Genomic DNA, 17876 nt, shown 5'->3' on the forward strand with positions numbered 1-17876 from the left:
CACTCCCTGTGTGGAGGCCCCACCTTGCACCTTTTAACTCAGCATTTTACCCTCCATTGCAGCAGGTTGCATCTGTTGAGGACAGTATGCTAGGCAGCAGTGAAGGTTGTCTTGGGGCAAAGCTGCCAAACTCTGAGTAAGGCCCCTATAAATCCACCCAGGCAGATGGAAGGACCCTGGACCTCATGCTAGTTACAGTAACATATTCTCCTATCTAATGCTTTTCCATGTCTTTAATGGGATACTTGTTTAAAGGAAGGTGCAGCAGAGTGAGTGTTTTGTATGCAGCTATACTTCAGTTGTATGAATTTGTGGAATCAGTTTCTTAGGGTTTGTGGTTTAGGTTTTCTTTTTTGTGTGTGTGTGGTTTTTCTTTTGTTTGTTTTGTTCTATGTTTCTGGTTTTGTTTGTTTGTTTGTTTGTTTTTCAGGGAATGTTAAAGTATGTATCTCATATAATAAGCCTCATGAATAAAATTGCAAGCCAGAATAGGACAACATGTATCTCTGTATACCTCTTACTCCAACAATTTCTCCTTTTCACTTAAAGAAATAATTATTGTTCCTGTTCTACCATGACATGCAGTTATTTACCACAAAGAAAAAACTTTGTATTGGTGATACAATTTAGCATTTGTCACTAAACATTTCATTGTTAATACATGACTAAAGATCATCTGAGTAAAAAAAAAACCTGACCAATTCTTCCCTCATAGTTTATTTCTTTTTCTTCTAGACTTGGATAATTCATGCATTCAGATAGCAGGCAATCAGGAGAGAGTACATAGCTGTCTTTTATAGGAAGGGGTACATACGAGGCATATATTAGTCAAGGGAACCTAGATGGAACACTGAACTCAGAATTTCATTGTTGAAATTAGGTTTTCAGTTTTGAGTGAAAAGTGGGACAGCTAGTTTGCCTAAGGCAAGCACATGATCAGCATGGACTGGTAGGTAGTACTGGCAGTTCCCAGATGCCACAGGTTATATTCCTGCCTCTCTTTATTCCCTACCTATTATTTTTCTTTTATTTATTTTAACATTATTATACATTTGATTTAGCTTTTAAAATTAAACAAATCTCTCTCTCCATAAATTGCTAATGAAATCAGTGTTAAAAATATTACACCACTTATGATGGTTCTCTACATTAAGAACTGTCAGCTGAGGTTGTATATTCGGAGTTTTATTTCTTAAGTTTAAGAACACTATCTCTTAGCATAAGAACTCTTCCACTGTGACAGAGACATGCAGTCCCACTGAGAGGTGGGTAGGAAGCTCAGACACTGTCCTACTGAACATGCCACTATCAAGATCTGCAGTAAATTTTCTTAATCCTCAGTGCTTTGTACTACTTATATACAAACATAGATCCAGAATAAAAATTTTTACTATCATCTAGTGATTTTGATTTAATTTTTGTATAAACCTGTACATTTAGAAGTTGGTTTTGATATGATCAGATACATAATGATTCAGCAGTTAAACTTCTGTGTGTGCAGCAACTGCACCTCCTGGGAGTTTCTAAAAAGAACTAGGTTGCTGTCGGTTTATAAATTAGTCATATTGAATGAAGAGGAAGTCACCAGTAAGTAGAGTAGGGAAGCATAGAAAAACTTCCTATAAAGAAATAGACAATTACTAAAATGCTAGTAATATTTCCTTTTACTTACTTCAGCATGACTGTTGAGACAATAAAAATTTTGGAGAAAGAGACAAAGTGATCAGAAGCTTCGCCTTTAGATGATGCTCCAGAGTGGCCTATCACAACAGACTCTATGCAATATTACATGATAGAAGGACTGGTTCATCTCTAAAGAGTTAGGATATTTTGCTGCTGATGCTGAATGAAGGCTTGTGTACAAAGAATGGATGTATTTATTACAAAGAAGAAATTTATTAAGCACTATTAACAGTTCCTGCCATTTGCTGTTACTAATTTTCAGCTTTCCATGATAGCTGTTATGGTATGAGGGTTACGTTGCAATAATGTTAAACAATGGAAAAGGTAGATTTTTTTCTGGGGGGATGCTTTCCTTTAAGGTTCCTTCACAAGAGTGTGGAATCAAATGGCATTTTGAGGCACAACGTTTGTATGTGTGGGTGGGGAGAGGGTATCTACTCAGGGAATTTCAGGTGAAGTAATATAATGAAACCGTGGGAGTATAGAGAAGGGTAGTGTGGGTGGAAATAAGCTAAAATGGCATCCTGAGGGTTGACAACACTCATTTGATCGGATTTTGTTTTGTCTAACATTGAGATGGGAATGTGGCCTTCAGTGCACTCTCAGCAGGAGTGGAGGAACCCAAGTGGTTCCCATACACTGGTGGGGTAACAGCCTGGCTCCTCAGTGGCCAGCAGGAGGGCTGTGGTTTGGGCCTGCCTGACAGCAGTGTGAAAACCTCATAAACTGTCAGTGTGTTCATTGTTTGCTTGCATTTCAATGGCAAAACTCAAAAACAGCAATCTAACTTGTAATAAAGAAACCAAATGTGTGGAGATGATTGCTAATCTTTGTGGTTATGTACTGCTGGCCTTTGAATGTGGAAGTTGCTGGTCAGGTATTAGGAATGTCAAAACCTAAATATTGATCCTTGTTTAGGGGAAGAGTAGGAGCACCTAAGCAGAGGATTTCCTGGACAGGTTTGTCACTTCTTACGAGCATGAGCTAAGAAGCTCTGAAGTTGCAAAGCCAGAGGTCCTAGAGAGCACTGACTTACCTGCAGGTGGTAGGCTCCTACGTCTACATATCCAGAAATATTCTAATGTGGTGACATACTTCACATCTATGAATTAGCCGTGACCATACTGCATCTGGTATTTCTAAGAAGCCCATTTACTTCAGGAATATCCAGAGCTGACTGCATCTTGAATATGTTGAAGTGCATGTTAAAATTCTAAGCAAAGGCAAAAAAAAATCTTAACAATTTTGCCTGGAAAAAAATTCTTATGGAAGTTAAAAAAGAACACACCCAGGGCAAAACCGTATGTATGGCAACTTCAGAAAAGACTTCCTTAAACTCAGAAAAATTATTTGTAAACCGCTATGCAGCGAACAGTACTTTTTCTATTCAGAGATGCCATTTGTGTGGACAGTTAAAACAACATTAATGAAGAAATGAGATTTGACACAAAGAGTTTATTTCCTGAAAGCTCTCGAATCAGTCATGAAAATATCTAAAACTCATATAAAGAAAAAATATACTTCAACACCAAAGGCAATAGAAGAAAAAAATGCATTGAGAGCTATTTTCAGAGCAGGGAAAATGCTTTACATCCAGAGTATTAATGATAAAATGCCACATGCTATTTTCTGAAACTAATCATCACAATGCTTTCTAAGTATACACACCACTGAAAAATCTATAAATATTATAGTCTGCAAAATGTAATAACACAAATTGCGTATTGATTTGCTGGAACACTTAAAGTGGATAAGGAGAAAAATCATACCCGTAATTTAAGATAATGTTAGAATATTCACATATATGATTTTTTCTAAATCATTGGATCTTATAAGGAAATCATCATCAGTTGTACTCTTTTCCTTTTAGCTCTTGGTGTTGAAGTTATGTCATTCATTAGACTAAAAATGTACATTTGATTTTTTATTATATGCAGTGTACAACACTTGCTAAATGATACCATGTTACTTTTCATGACCTCTTTAGTAGAATCATGTTAGAGGAGCAACATTTTAGAAACACCTATTGCTTCTAATTTTAAAGTAAAACGCTGAAATTTCCCTGAGAGGCTGACAGTAATCAAAATAGTTATGCTTTTATGATAGTCACAGCTTAACATTTCTGCTTAATAAATGGGAAATGAGTATTCTGCGAAAAAGAGGAAGCGACTTTGGTTTATATAGCATGACTTTGTCTAAGGGGAGACACAGTCGCTCATTTAGAACAGAAGGAGAACATGTTCTGTGTCTGAAAAGCCAGTGCAGAAAACACATACAGCAAATAATGTGCCTGCAGCTTTACTGAAGGTAATTTTTTTCAGAATATTTCTTCAGGAAATAGAAGGTAAAAAGCAGATACTACTGATTGAAATGTATTACTTATTTAAAAAATAATCCAAAGACATAACTTCACTGCTGCAAGCTGTGAGAGTTAAAATATTTTTTAATTATATGTTTGTATTATAGTGATGACCAGAGATGTTATGGACAGGATGGGGGTCATTGTATTGGAGAAATAGGACAGGACATCTCATTGCATTAAATGCTTTGTATTGTAGTTTGAAGGGCTAATTAAATGAGAGAACTAATGTGTTAAGGGAAAGGGTAACACTAATGCCAGTGTGTTTATCTAGTTGTTTCACAAAGATGCTGAGAAGTTCATTACTATGTGTAAAATTTTCATGTGATGTACCAGGTTATTATTACACTGATATCGCAGTGCTTCGCAAGGTCAGTGCTAAGATGTTTAGACATGGGTCTGGTGTTCTTGGTTGAATCATATTCTTCGATGTATGCTGGTAAAAATCACTGTTACAGCACTGTATGCAGGTGCAGTGCTCAATAGCTGTTGGTGATGGCTGATGCTCTGGCCTGAGTCAGCTTCTTGTCAGTGCTCCAGCTGCACATCCCTGTTTGTGCTGGGGAATGCAAAAGGAAGAGCACCAGGGGAAGAAGTGGCAACTATTCCTGTCCTGTTGTCCAGTGCATCCTGCAGCTGGGTCAAGGTTGATGGCTTGGTCCTGATGGCAAGCTCTGGTGTCCTCCTTGGGGCCACACTTGTCCAGTCAAGTTTTTCTGGTGGAAAGATTTCCAGCCACATAAAACCCAATGTGTGGAGGAAAGAATAATTTACTGTCCCTGATCCCTCTTTTTGGGTTTTGCTGTGCTTTTGATGAAAACCAGAGCAACAACTCTAGTGTGGGATTTTGAAAGATGTAGGCTCTGGTGTAATGTAATGGTTTCACACTCAGTTAGACTCCTGCGCATTTACTTCTGTTCACCTCTCGATTACAAGAAGTAGATCTAAATGGCATTGGGTGTAAAGTTGCTTTATCATTGCTGATTTCGGTGAGAAGTTTTAGAAAGACACAGTGACAGATCCAGAGCTTTATTTTCTAAGTGAAATAGCTGGACTGGGTGTACGACAGTAGGAAAGTAATCTCTCTGATGGACTTCTCAAGACAAGAAAAAGGAAGCTAAATAAAAGAGAGAAAAAAACCCCAAACTTTTGACACTGATGAGGGAACCAGGTTCTGATTTTTCTGTCTCTTCTTTGGTCAGTCTGTATTTAAAGCTGATTATATGAAAAAAAAAAAGAAAAATAAAACAAGAAGAAGAATAAAAAAAAAAAAACGGAAAAAAAAAAGAGAAAAAAAAAAATAAACCACACCAACCAAAAAAAACATCAAACCCAAAGATCCCAACTCATGTTTTATTGGCATTCAGATTCTACAGACTTGATGAAGAAGTCTATTCATGTACTACTGCCCCCAGAGTGTCTGTAGAATGCCTGGATGTCATATAAAAATAGGTATGTGCAGTAATTTATCACAAAATTCTAGAAATACTAGATTTTGTTTTTACCTAACAGCAATCACTTTCCTCATACTTTCAAAAGCACTTAGAAATTTTTTTGCTAATTAATAGCCATAATTACTAGAAAAAAAATCTTGTTTTCTTGATTCTGCAAAACATTATCTTTTCATGGCATACTTAAGATTTAAAATAACTCTATTAAAAATATATCAGTGATTGTTCTGGTCCATTTATCTTTAAAAAAATATTATCCTAAAACAAACCCACAAAAATAGAAGGATGTATTTATGTTTACTCACATTTTAGAAGAACAATGAAGAAACATTAAAAAATAATAAAATTTTAGAATATATTTATACTGATTGTGTGAGTTATACCACTGATATACGTGGAGCTACTCAAGAAGTAAAGCACTATTAAGTATGAGCAAAGACATAAAAATGTATGGAAAATATGCATTATCCTGTAATTGTTCAGATTCTGATAGTGGCTCTGTGTATATAGGACAATGGTTGGTTAGTTATTTTATCGTGATTTTTAGCAGCAGACGATGACAATGCTGAAATCTCCCACATCTATATTTGTACCATACTTCCTTATTTCAAATGTCATTATGTATTTTTAGGTCTAAAGAAAGAGGGATCTATATTCTTTCAGCATACTGCAAAACACGTGATGCTTAAACAGGAGACCACCCATGTTCTTTTTTAATTGATCTTGAATGTAGTTATACTTCACCACCAGTTCCTTCTGTGGAAATGACTCCTCCTGGAGTCTAGAGGGATAACTTGGCCTTCATAAAGGAAATGCCTAGATCTGAGGGCTTGGCCTTCCCATGGAGGAGATGCCCTTAACTGTGCATGCCATAGCTCCAGAGGAGCAGCCTGCACTGAAGCAGTTTTGCGCACACTTGTTCTGTGTGCGAACACTTTCTGTAAGCGCTAAGTCCAGCGTCACACGACTTGTGATGTTGATTGGAACTGCACAGGCACATATAGGCAACACATATGTGTAGACACACAGAATACATCTACATATCTACATATATGTATACAATGCAGGATGCTTAGCTCCTTAAGACTTTGAAAGTAACATTGAGTGGAAAGTATTATAAATCCTTTTTCTCTGCTTACCCTCAATGATCAGGAGCTTTCTCCTCATGGTCTAAGAAGGAAGGAGGTTTATGCATATACCTGAAAAAAACCTAAAACCTGTCCTCTTAGTAGAAGAGGTAGCACTGGGTGTGAAGCAGCTAATTTAAAAATTAAATTTGCCATAGCGTTAAGCACTCTTCTAATTTCATGTATTTGAATTCCAAAATTGTGAGGTTTTTTTTCCTTGTTCTGACTAATTTCTCATGTCTTGGCCATGTTTTTATCAATACCTTTTTCCATAAGATGGTCTCTATATCATGTCCAAACGACTCACTATAATTTTGGGATCTTTGTGACCCTTTTCCTTCTACCTTACACTGTCTAACACAGGAAGCTTCTCCTGCCTCAGCTATGCAGCAATATGTAAAAAACCAAGTTGGTATGTTCTTAATAAGACTAGGTCTTAATAAGACAGTTGGGTGGTAAGGTAATAAAAGGACAAGGTAGAAAACAGAAAGACATAAAGAGCGGCAGTAGCTAGAAGAAAAAAAGTCTTTACGAAATGCAAAGCTGCTGCCTGACACAATAAAATAGTATCACGATAAGCTATGAGCATACACACAAGACAGGTTTATATGTTATAGATTTTAATGTTACCATTTTGCTTTGTTTTCATTTTACACTCAGTTTTCATAAATAAAGATGTGAATAATTTCTTTATGTAAAGCATTTAGCCTGTGTCTTGCATGTCATTCTGTTTCCTGATGGAATGTAAGTTTTTCTTTGTTTTTATGTGTTTTGTTGAATTGTTCTCAAGATTGTTGGAAACTGTTTGCCAGGTCCTGAGCATGTTGCATGTGCCTCTTACCCAATGGTGGTGGTTTTTCAATGCTGTAAATGCTTTATATCCAACAGAGCAGCTACTTGCTGATCAGCTATCACTCTTTTGTTAGTAGCGTACTGTGAAATTACCCATCCCCTTCTCTTTTATCACTAGAGCTTAAGTGCAGTGTCTGTGTTTGCGCCAACTTCTGGATTTTTTTTCAGTTTGCCACTTTCACATTCTGCCATTTTAGAAATACCCATCTTGTTCTTGCCTAGATACTCCCATGGGCTTTTCTGAAAATTATATGCCCATAGTTAAATTTCTAGGGTCGGAAAGGCCCTTTTGTTTTCTCTAGCTTGACTATTTTGCTTTTTTTTACTTCTTATCACATTATTTCTGCTGCCACCCAATATGTTGATTTATGGCTGTTTTTCTCTTTTGTTTTTTACTTTTTTCTTCTTCTTCTGAGCAGTTCCTACTGAAAATAAGAGGGAGATCAACTACTGGCTTTTCAGAAATGACTCGGTTTTCTCCCTTCCTAAATACATCTGTTCTACTGCTACTATTTTTTTATGTCTTCTCAAATAGTTCACCTGTTTATGACACAGAATCAGAGAGAGGTGACAAAGGTGGCTTTTTCTCACTTATTCAGTGTCCTGGTTCTGACCAATTTGTTGGAAGGTATTATTGTAAATGCAGATTCTATTTTAGGGAAAGGGGTAAAGACAGTATCCTGTCACAAGAGTATGTAAGGAATCCCCTGATGGAGGAAAAATCCCCAGTTGGAATGGCTGAGCCAACTTAATGTCACCTGAAACAGGTCTGACGATACTACCCTATCTTGGCAAAATTTACTTTTCAGAGTGTTATTTGACAGAAAGTGAAACTAGAGTGAAAGCACTGGTCTAAGACATTTGAGGTATAAAGTCTGGAGTAAAAAGTTGTGTGTATTATTTTTTGTGTGTGGGCACTTGAACATCATGTGAGTGATAGTGACTCAGAGCTGTCTTGAATTTCCTCAGCTGAACAAAATACCATCACATTTACCAGCAATAGGTGCCATCCCTTTTTGGTGAGCTTAGCTTATTTTTAATAAGTTGTGGCATGTGTTAATATAAATTCTTGTTACACCACAAGTGTGATTTATAGATGAACAGTATTGTTTGCAGGTCTGCAGGTCCTGATAATTAGGATAGATGAGATTAAAAGAAAATAGTCATTGTGATAGAAACATGATGTGCAGCTTCTAATAACACTTTTTCCAATTGTAAGACACATTTGTCTAATAAAATTAAATAGCCAGGATAAATTTCATATTATAAATATAAAAAAAATATAAATATAACTATACAATTATATTTATGTATATGCATATAATTTAATTTACAATATAAACATTATATAAATATAACAGTAAAGTAAAAGTAAGTGATTTCTGATTTAGCACATAGTAGTGAACAAGTAATAATGAAAAAAAGAGTATATGTCTGGCCTACATTTCCTGCTACTGAGAATTTTCTGGTTTTATGTAAAGGAATCTCTACCACTGGATCTTTTAAAAATCATGTTATATGAACATCCATCAAGAATGTTAATGGATGAAATATTTCCCAATGAGCTTTTAAGTTGTTATATTCTATAATTTTGTGCGGGAGGCTTTAATGTTTTTTCTGATTTATGCTGAAGTGTTGGGAAATGTATTAGTCTGAAGAGCTTAGGGAAAAAAAAAATTGACTGTATACGCAAGATAAACAGAAAAGGTCAGATGAATATGTAAAGAAAGCCAGGTACAAGGGCTGCTTACATGGACTTTAAGCCAGTTTTTAAACTGAAATGTTCATGTTTCTTCCTACTGACCTGTCATCCTGTTTAGGATCTAACAGCAGAAAATCTGGCAGCAGTCATGCACACGTGCTCCTCGTGCATGCTTGGAAAAAAATTGGCAGGATAAAACCAATTGCTAAAAAGGGGATGTAGTGCATGTTAATTTCCTAACTTCCTGCGTTCGTTGAAAGGTTACTCAGTCGGGTGCTCTGAGCATCCTACCAGACTAAGTTCTGCTGTTTTGCTATAAGCATCACTATTTCCATACATTAACAATTCAAGGGTAAGGTTATAGATGATCACTAAATTGGCTTCAATATGTATGGGTTCTAAGAATTCAAATGAGGAGGTACTTTATTTTTCATTTTAGTTTGTTTTCCTTTCTCCATTTTTTTGTGGTTCAAGTGTGATGGCATCCTCGAAACTGGTGGCACCCTGTCAGTGAAATGGTTTCCTCTAAGTGGTGCTCCCTGAACAGTGTGAAATTTATTTAGGCATCTATGCTTACTTCCAGCAGATTTCTCAAGTGCAGGTTGTTATAGCAGAAGTGCCATCTTTCATTCATAAGGACAAACAGGCCTATCTCTTTGCATCAGTATTCACACTTTGCATAAGCCCCTTAGAAGAAGATTTCCATTTTTAATGGTTTTAATTAGCATTTATGAAAAACTGTGGTTTCACATGATATAAAGCGACAGATTAAATTTGTTAAGTGGATAATAATAAAATGTGAGTTGATTTGTTTCACTGGAGTTTAAAAGGCTTTTGCTCAATGGGGCCTCTATGTTAATTCATTAAGCATGCTTCAGACCTTACGGAGATTTTTTTTGGATTTAATTAACACAGATCAAACTCCCAGGAGATTTCATGTCCTCCACAACTGTGTGTGATAGAGACAGTAATTTAAAACCTATTTATAGGTCTTTGTGTTCATTTGTTTGAAAAAGGGATTAAAAATACTCTATGAAATCATTTTAATGCAGCAGGAGCTACTCAAGTTCTTTAGGGTAAGAGTCAAATTCATTTGTAAATGATGGAAAGGCAGTGGCTAGGACCAGGCTTCAGAGGACTGGTTTGTTTTCCTGGCTGCAACAGCGGCACCTAGTACCTGCTATTCAAGTCAGTTGTACATTTTCTGTGCCGATATTTTAATCCACAATGCATAAAACAGGACGTTGAGTTGGGTCCCAAGACCTTGACCTCTTCCTTTCATGGTGCTCATCACTGGGTATGAGATCAAACTACCCATTTCTCACCCTATATACCAGGAACTCTTGGCTGAGATGTGGCCTAGTTTTAAGACATGGGATGAAAACCTGTGGTGTGGTTAGGGCAACCTCCTGGGAAGTTGTGGATTGTAGGTTTCAGCCTCAGCAGACTGAGGAGGTCCCCAAAAGTTTGGTTTCACAATTCTTGGAGCTCTCTACTGATTTCTTAATATACGAAATCACTGCTAGATCTTTTTTTGTGCTTCTTGTCATGTAACTACTGTAATTTTTCATTGAAGTCTGTGATTTCTTAAGCACATTAAGTGTAGTCTGAGAATGCATCACGGATCAGTTCCTTCCTATGTATTTTTGACAGTGTTTTGGCTGGATTGAGGGGGAAATCCTTTGCCTGCAAAGAATGATAAGAAGCGGAGAGAGATATACAGAGAGAGAGAAGTAATCCTTGAGGAATACAATGGCAAATAACATGATTTAATTTATGACAAATACTCCAGGACAAGATTCTGTAAATCATATGAGAACTGTGAAGGGAGATCTCAAACAGGTGTGCAGTGTCCCCTTGTTCTCTGCCTGAAATTCTCCTTCTATTACATGTGCCTTCAGGCTTCTGTACTGAATGAAACAGGGCCTTGAGATTAATAATAACAGTATATGATCTGCCAATTAGGAAATATATCATGCCACATACACAAAGGGTAGAAGAACAACAATTGCATACCCTAATTGGCATACACCATTTAAATTGTTCTTCCAAGCCAGAAACCAATCTGAATCTTAGCGGAAACAAGTTGGAATAGCATGAAACTCTGCTGTAGTCAGAAAGTGCCATAATATCATGCTTTAAGTCCTTTAAAGATAGGGTTTGTTTTGGTATTCATACACCTGTGTGTCTACCTGTGAGCTAGCTATCTAAACTCCCTTAAACTCAAGGGAGACCTGCTTAATATGGTCAGAGCTGCCTGGAGAGTGATTCAACTGACCAGCTCCAAGGTGTACTGAATTGCTCTTTGATTGCCTTCTTGACATCCACTGACTGTAATGGAAACTTAGGTACTTAACAAAGTGAGTATTTCTACATATAGGAACTGAAGCTGGTGTCAGTTAGTTTTGTGCTGAACTTCAGCTGGAGTCCCCTTGATACAGACAGTTTTTGAATAGTCACTAGCTGAAATACTTCTGTAGCAGTGCATTTTAATCTATATAGTCTGTTGTAAAAGTAAATGAATGCTGATTTTAACATTTTATTTTATGATAATAACTCTGGGTACTTTATACTCTTCAGAGTTCAGCAGAGATTTTCCAGTACTGAGTATAACTCTGTGTGTGCTAAGAGGCTTAATGATGAGAATTTTACTATTCCACTCTCCCAGCAGTTCTCTGAGAGGTGCTGATGTTATGTGATAATAATCGGGTAGATCTGTATTTCAGTGCTGAGATATGGGATTGCTATTATTCTGTATTCCTGTTCTTTGATAGTTAGGAAAACCTGGAGCTCTATCTGCTTTGTTGGTTTAGACAACAACAAATAGAAAATATGTGGGCTTGCTTCCTCAGTGTCAACACCATCCTTACCCAGTTTGATTTTATACATCTCTCAATTTATGATGATGATGAAGGTGATGATGATTGTCATTATTATACTTTACAGATTTTATCAATATTCTTGTGGAATTTGTGTTGCATTCCTCAAAATGTGTAATTATGATCCTAAAGGATCATAAGAATCTTCTCTGCCCAGTGCTATGCCTTTCAAAAAATCAGTTATATTGTCTTTGAGAACAATTTTTAGGGACTCCTAGAGAGTTACTGGCAATTGCTTTTCACTGCTATTAATTCTTGGGAATATTTTAGGTCTATCAAAAATAATAATAATAACAAAAAAGTGTAAACCAAGCAAACCTTTAAAGGTGTTCTAGACTGTAATTGTTTAATACATGGTCTGAGGCCTGCCTGGGGTCTAGCAGAACATCTGACTGATCTGGCAGTTTCTCTGTTAGAAAAGATAATTACATCCAGAAGGAATTCCTAGTGAGGTAGCTAACTGAGCTGTTAAATTTGAACTTTTAAGGGAAATTAAGGGTTTTTAAGCTAAAATAAGTAAAATTAGTACTTTATCCGGAAAATAAAATTCAGAATGCTTCAGCTTCCCCAGCACTTAAACACATACTTAAGAGGGAGAGTGCAAGTAACACAATAACTTTACAAAGTTTATTTTTGACAACCGACAAAGAATCTTTCTGAATCTGAGCTTATTATTCTTATAATAGGAAGACAGTTTGTTCTGGAAAAAGTATTACATTTGACATGAGAAAAGGTGTTGCTTAGGTTGTGGTAATACCAGTTTTTTTCTGAACACTTCATTAAAATCCTAAAGCCACAGCAAGTTTTTCTGAGTTTTATCTTTCAAGAACTATGGAGTTCAGAGAGAAAATAACCCTTAATGTCATGAAGTGATAGTGTTTCTAACCACTAGAGCACTACAAACTAGTCTTGTGTAGTTAGACAGCTTCATTATAATATACAATTTATGAGTACAGTTGGGGATTTTTGAAGCACCCTCTATAGAAGAAAACATTCTTCTGGTACAGCCAATTGTAAGGAGAGACCACCAGCTCCCTTTCCCTAAGGTCTAGATCCAATAACACATTTTATGAGCCTTCTACAGGAAATGTTTAGCACATCTTGGGCCCTTGAGCAACTAGGTGCCACATATGCATACAAAATAGTATTCATATTGGTAGTTCCTCATTCAGGATCCGTGAGCTTTATATGAATGTCAATGTGTGCAAAACTAACTCATTACAGTGTTAGATATTTGACCTGTGTATGGAGTCTTGAGTTATGGTGATTTGGATGTCCTTTCTGAGAGTGCAATTTAACTTAGTGTTTCTTTGGTTTCTAATTTGTAATTGTTGAGCAGTAAAGTGCTGAGATGACAGAGGTTCTTGGAAGCAATGTATCCCCTTTTTCCTAGCATCCCATATTTTGCAAAGGCATAGACATGGCAGGCAACACTAATCTTTTCCAGGACAGAAGACTACATACATTGTTTCTGGTCTTTTTTTGGCTCAGTGGATTAACTGCTTAGCAAGCCTTCCAAATCTCAGCATGCCTCCTTCCTTTTGAGGTTCCTTGAGAAGCCTCTGCAATTTCCACTAGAGAGTGGAGGAGCTGAATGGCTACTGAGGGGGAAGCTTTTGGTGAAGTGGAGCTAAAAGTTATCCTGTCTAATTTTCATCAAAGAAATTGTAAGTATTCAGTCTAAACTTGTTGTCTAGACCTCCTCTAGAGAGAGAGAGAGAGAAGGGAAGCAGTAGAAATACTCCTCCTAAGGTGAGTAATTTTATCCTCTGAAGTTTTTAAACAGACATGAAATGAATCATTTTCTATGTCTCCATTAAGAAGCCTAGATGGCGAGCTTAGACCACACATGAACTTTCAGCAAGATGAATGTAGTCTGGAAAAAGATGAGAAGGATAAATAAGGCAGAGCTCAACTCTGTAGAAGAGGATAATGAGTGGGCTTATGTAGTCAATGAACTTTCCCTGCTTTATGGCATCAGGACACTTGAGGCACAGAGAACGCATATGGTTTTCTAATAGGGGCAGGACAAAGCAGAGAAGTCAGGAAGGAGGAGGGAAAAAATTCTGAGTGCAGCATATGACAGAAAGAAAAGCTGAGGTTTTTGCGTTGTCCACCAGATGAACTCTATGGGGTATCAAAGGGGAGTTCTCTCTACAGACAGGAAAGAGTAGTAGAAAACAGATGATCTGATAGATTTGGCAATATTTCCCCTGCTTGAAGTCTGCAGAAGGGGAACCCCCAGAGGTCTTTAATCATCCCACCACGTGAACTTTAGGGAGAAAATGTTCTTTTACATTGTCAAACACCCCTTGTGAGCAAGTTACATTTTGAGCACTCTGAACACTATTTCTACCACAAAAAAAGCCTGAGAAATTTTGCACTGTATCAATTCAGATACTCTGTCCTAGATTTGCAGAAAATCCAGCCAATCACAGACCTCCTCAGCTCTCAGTTTTGGAGGTATTGGAAGGCTTTTGTGAATTTCAGGGTACAAGAAAAGGTAAAAGAAAACCTCTGCACATTATTTGGGGAACCTTTAACTCTGCAATAACTCACCTTGTTAGTGACTAACGTTAGTCATTATAAGATGCAATGAGAATGCAGAATGTATAAAAAAGATTAGTTCCTAAAAGCTGATATGCTCTCACAGACTCCTGCAGAGTTGGGACTGTTAAGTATTATCTCTGCTTTGCAGATTGACATGCAAGCTCTTCAGGCAGGCAGCTCTTCAGGGACTTGAAGGTGACACGGGAGCCAGCAGTAAAACTGTGCTGTAAGCCCTTGTGACTTTCGGTCTAATGCTGTACCCACTTACTGCAATTTGTTTGTCTTAATTTGCTTGAGGCCCGAGTGAAGAAGTACGATACTAGTTTTACTTCACATAGACCTTCCACAAGGTGCTGCCTCCAGCTAGTTGTATGTAGAAGAGGATACACACTGCTCCAGCTGGCTAAGTTAAAAAACAGATGAAACAAATAAAACTAGGTTTTTTTTTTTTTTCTGGCCTGTGTTTAGCCAGAATAGCTATTTATTTTTAACATATTTGTGATATTGATGTTCTTCTGTTTGATTTCTCTGCCTAAGCAAAAGGCAACTGGGGCTGTGGGTTACTGTGGGTGAATGAAACCACCGTGTATTGTGAGACTGGTCGAGCAGAGCAGGCACATCTCTGCTGTCACTGTCCTTGCATCATCTTGCCACTCTTGTCTCTCACACGCTGACTGCCCTATGGTGGCACACCCTCCCCTGGTGGCTGTCTCCAGCCCATCAAGAGGACCAGAGCCTGGCCCACTCCATGTCAGGGGAGCAGAGGACATCATAGTCCCAGGTGCCCAGTACAGCCCCTGCATTTGGAAGGGGTACAGCAGCACCAGTGTTCTCTCCCAGGGCCACACACAGGCCTTCATGGTGGCCCTGTGTTACTCCCAGGGCAACTCTGTGTTGTCCTCAAGACACCAAACCCATCCCAGCCCCAGCCCTCAGCTCAACAGCCCATGTGCAGCCCATGTGCAACCCCAGTGGTGGGGCTGTGTAACTGGGAAGGTGTGGAAAAGTTTTAGAACTGTGAAAACTCAGGCTTATCCATGAGGGCTTAGTACCAAACCCCGGGCAGCACAAGCTGCAGCAACTGGGACCTTCTTGTGGGCCAGATGCTCAACTCCCACTGATACTTAAGGGGACTGGAAAGCTGCTGTAATGAAGTTGATGACGACCTGGCACAGGGGAATCGCTTTGTTGCTTACATGTTAATGAAAACAAACAACAGAAAGTTTTATAAACACTTCACTCTGTTCTTTTTTACCCTACTTTTAATTGCTCAGTTTTCACTTCAGTGAATACTGTAATGCTGTTTTTTTTTCACTGTTTTTTCACTGTTTTTTCAGATGGCATTAATCATCTGGTTATAGAGGATGTTATTTTGAGAGGAACAAGCTGAAAATTAGACACATAATTGTCTTTCCAAAAACAAACCCTGCTCAAACCCTCCAAGATTCCTGTCATAAAAAAAAACCCAAAACCAAACAAAGAGAAAAAGCCTATCATCAACCTGCCCAGCCAGCTCACATTTAACACTGCTGGTTTTCCACTGTGAAACTCTGTAGAGCCTTTACCACAAAAGGAAAAAAATAAAAAGATACACAAAAAAGTCTGTTTCTGGTAGCAAATAATATCTCACAAGTTCTGGAAGCTGAAATAGCTAAGTATCTATAGCAAATGCATGGCAACCAGAACACATGGCTTTGTTTCACTGCTTCTTACCTCTAGTCTTTGTTAGTATTGGTGGAATTGTGCCTTTTATAGTCATACCAAGTCCTGGTGGCTCTGCTAATGTGCTGTGAAACCACTGGAGTGCTGTGGACCCCCAGCCAGTGTTTACCATTGCTGCAGGGATGTGTGGGAGCTGCAGAGTGAAAGGTCACTCAAGTGCGTGCTTTGTCTATTTTTTTCTCTCTGGGACAGGAACTGCTCATCTACACAGTACCAACATTTTACCTGGTGCCCTGAGAGCCTGAAACTTGCTGCTAGAGTGTTTCCAGATGGAGACCCACTGGCACCTTTTAGAAATCCTTATTGCAGCCCAGAAAGCAAGAGACACACAGCCCTCCACTGCTCTGCTGTGGTGACACGTACAGCTGAGTGAGTGAGAAACCCGAAAGCTTCATGAAGCTTAGTGCATTTTCAGAAAAGCCAAATATTGCAGGATTAGTTCTAGCTCAGCTTACCCGCTTTAATTGTCTAATATGACAGTTCTATTTCTAGCCTCCTATGCTTTGTTGCAGGGGCCATTTTGGAGAGGTGGGAAAGACTTAAAATTATATTTGTGATCATTCCAGATTTTTCTCTCTACTTACTTTAAAGATCCATTAAAGCTCAAATTAAGCAAGACTCCTGCTGTTAGCTTAGTCAGCTATGAATGGGTCTGTGTAACTGCTAAGCATCCTTTGACAGCAGTGGAGTAACAGGAAAAAAACCCCAATCTGCTAAGGTTTCCATTTTGATATGGAACGATTTTAACTGCAAGGATTTTCATTTGTTTTAAGGCTTTGATTGCTTAAATATTTTCAGAGAAGAAAGCATACATGATTCTTAATTGCTTCCTTAATTGGGAAGCTGCTATATCTTAAGCAGAGAATTAAATTATTATGCTCTTCTTCAGGATCTGTGTCGTGCTAATCTTCCAGATAAAATGAACACTGGTGTGAAAGTCATTAATCATGATATCTCACTAGCATCGCTTCAAAAGAAGTATATGTCCTTTCAGATTACTAAAATACCATCAGTGAACGCAAAACGTAATGTGACATGCTGGGGACATCTAGTGGGGAAAAAAGTAAAATACTAAAAACACGAAACGGGAACATTCCCAGCTCTTAGAGTAAAATCAAAATCGAGACTCACACGACTGAACAAAGGTTCTATTTAAACCCTAAATTAAATATTTATGAACAAGATAAACCTGGTTTCTATTTCTAGTAGAGCCAACTATGTCTTTGTAGTTGCCTTTAAACAATGTGTTATAATTAATTTAATTTAATTTAGGGTGTGGGAGTTTATTTTATATTATTTCTACAGTTTTATTTGTCAAGTAAATTGTATAGATTTATTTCAGATTCCCTGCTTGCAATAAAACGAAGATAATACTTATGAAATAATGCTTGCCAAATATTTTATCAATTTTGAGATGTATGGGTGGAAGATGTTAAAAGAGGTATGTACAGATAGCTCACATATTCCTTTCTTGTCAGAACTAAAGCTGTCAATAAAGTTGATTTGTACCACTGGTATTGCCAGTTTTATTACCTTTCATATTTGACATTT

General features: G+C 37.6%; 1 protein-coding gene across 1 annotated transcript in view; it reads left to right on the top strand.

Annotated features, from left to right (window-relative positions):
* Positions 1 to 3910: 3910 nt before the first annotated feature.
* Positions 3911 to 17876, top strand: part of TFEC (transcription factor EC) — a 130236-nt gene continuing 116270 nt past the window's right edge. Inside the window, exon 1 of the mRNA XM_061373042.1 lies at positions 3911 to 3990. The gene's annotated coding sequence lies outside the window, so the exon portion shown is untranslated. The remainder of the gene's footprint in view (positions 3991 to 17876) is intronic.

The sequence above is a fragment of the Neopsephotus bourkii genome, unplaced genomic scaffold (genome assembly GCF_033783945.1).
Source record: "Neopsephotus bourkii isolate Nb327-2 ecotype Australia unplaced genomic scaffold, CSIRO-AGI_Nbou_v1 NB_1624, whole genome shotgun sequence".
Taxonomy (NCBI): domain Eukaryota; kingdom Metazoa; phylum Chordata; class Aves; order Psittaciformes; family Psittacidae; genus Neopsephotus; species Neopsephotus bourkii.